Source organism: Manihot esculenta, unplaced genomic scaffold (genome assembly GCF_001659605.2).
Source record: "Manihot esculenta cultivar AM560-2 unplaced genomic scaffold, M.esculenta_v8 Scaffold64, whole genome shotgun sequence".
NCBI classification, from domain to species: domain Eukaryota; kingdom Viridiplantae; phylum Streptophyta; class Magnoliopsida; order Malpighiales; family Euphorbiaceae; genus Manihot; species Manihot esculenta.
In genome coordinates this window covers 747,309-749,808 of record NW_025215481.1, presented here as the reverse complement: position 1 = coordinate 749,808, position 2,500 = coordinate 747,309, and positions in this window count along the sequence as shown.

Below are 2,500 nucleotides of genomic sequence, written 5' to 3'. Positions count from 1 at the left end.
CTGTCCAGAATTGTGAGGTTGGTTTCTGGGCATTGGTGGCAGATTTTCAGGGGAAGAAAATCTGTGTGCTGGAAGAGTAACCAGTGAGGTTCAAAACTGCCTACAGGGGTAGTGCAGTGAGGTTCTTTCTGTGAGAAGCCAAAAGCAGCAGAATTTTACCCGCAACCAAGTAAAGAGAGTACTTGGTTCCCCCACCCGTTTTGGAAGAAAGGAGGTTTTCATCGAAGGAAGCAAATTTTGCCAACGATGTCAAGCCCGACAAAGGAAGTTGTGGCGGTTGGCTTAGGTCGCTCCAAAAGGGAAGGAGCATGGCGACCTAAGGAGGAAGTTGGAGCCAAAGAAACCTAGCCAAGGGAGAACGAAGCTAGGGGACTTTGAGGTCGAGCTCGCAAGGGTGCAATTGCGACTTGTCGATGATGATCAACGCTTCGAGGAGATAGAGTCCCACCTTGAGGAACTTGAGTCTAGCATGGACGAGGTTCGCGAGGAGATGCAAGGGGCACTAAATGAAGCTGTCGACAAGGTGGTTAAAGAAGGTGAGTCTTCGAAATCCTCCCTCCTTAGTGAAATTGCCGCACTTAAGGAAGAGAATGTCTTGTTGAGGGGAGAACTTGGGAAATTAGTAGAGGAGTTGAGAAGGATGAAAGATGAGGTGGAAAGTTTGAGGAAAGATAGGGATTGTGAGTCCACTTCATCCATTCCTCTACTAGGCAAGGAGGAAGTCCCTAAGGAGAGGAGACCTTTGCGAAGGTGTTATTTTTGCGAAGGTCCTCATAAGATGGTGAATGCCCAAGGAGGAGTGAGCTTGTTGCTAGGGTGCAAAGCAACGAGACTCCGTTGGAGCCAAGGGTGGCACACTTGGGTTCTTTACAAGTGCATGGAGCACTTGGACGGGTGGAAACTTTGGAGGAGCAAGATGAGGAAGCGGGTACCTCATCATCATCATCTTCATCTTCATCTTCGTGTTTGGAAAAGGACCTAGGGGAATGTGGAGACCACAAGGGTATGAAGTTGCCGAGGGAGCTACCACCAAGGGAAAAGGTGGATGGTGCCATGGACGAGGGGTCCAAAGTAGCTGAAAGTCCGAGGGAAGTGGTTTCGCCGAAGCAAGGGAGGCGTAGGCGACGACGCTCAAGGGGGAGCAAAAGTAGGTGCAAAGCCGAGGGGATGGCAAAGTCACCTAGCCACAAGGACGAGGGGAATGCTACTAGTGCACTTGAGGAGAAGGCTGAAGGCAACACTTCGTATGTAGGTGGACATACGGAGAGGTCTTCCACAACTTCGCACAAGGGAGATGCGAAGAGGTCCGAAGTTTGCTCAAGTGGAGTTGGGCAAGCGAAGAAGACGCGACGAGGGCGTCGCGGGTATGAGTGGGGGAGAATGTCACGGTCCAAAGGTGATAGGACCAAAGACCCCCAAAATTGGAAGGAAAATTGGCTTTACAGGTTGTTGGAGCCAATTCTGCATTTGGGCCTGTGTGGCAGCCCAAATGAGGTTCAACGGGCTTGTACTGCTGGTTGCAAGGAGAAAATGCCAACTGGGGCAGATTGGCCAGCAGACAGGTTGAACGGGCCCGTGGGTGCCAGGGGTGACTGGCACTGTTGGGGAAAACAGGCAGACTTGCGGGCCAGGAGGGCTAGCAAGCAAGGTTCACTGGGGGACTGGGCCAGGCGTGGAGCCCAGCAGGCCAGAAGGGCTGGCGAAGGCAATGGAGGCAGTCTGGCGAGGGGCAGGCCCGACGGGGTGCAATTGGGCCAGCCCAGCACTGGGGAAAGTGCTGGAAGCCATGGGGCATCGCCAGATGGTAGGAGGTTCAGCGGGCACGCTGGTAGGCCGCGCGCGCAGGGGGACGATGCTGGCAGGCCGCGCGGGCAAATGAGGTTCAAGCGGGCTGGAAGACGCGCGAGAATTCCAGAAGCTTCGAGGATTCTCCAGGCGCTGCTGGAAGCTGCGGGGCGCGGGCAAAGAGGCGCAGGCGGGCGCGGGGCGCGCGGAGCGCACGGGCCCGTAGCATGCCAAAACGAGGTTCACCGCCAGAAAATTCCAGAAGTCTCTGGGGCGCACGGGAAACTGCCAGGAGGTCTGGTGGCCAACTTCCAGAGTCTGGTTGGCTACGAAAATTCCAGAAGCCACCAGAACGGGCCGTGGCGCCCAGAACGGGCCAGTAGCGCCCAGAACAGGCTGGAACAGCCCAGAAGCTTCCAGAAATCTGCAGGGGCAGCAGATTTCCCACCAGCAGCTGGGGCCCACAGATTGGTTGGCCAGCAGAATCCAGAATTCTCCAGGGGTGTAATTACAGTTTAGTCCCTGAAAGTTCTGGAAGGAGAATTCTGGCCACATATTTGAAAGGCATTTCCACCACACATTGAGGAGGTGGATTGCCTATAAATAGGGGTGCTGGGGTATTTGTCCAGCAACTTAGAAACTTGGCAACTTGAGAGTGGGAGCCTCCAACACCAAATAGCCTTTGGGACACTTTGTACACACTTTGTGGTACATT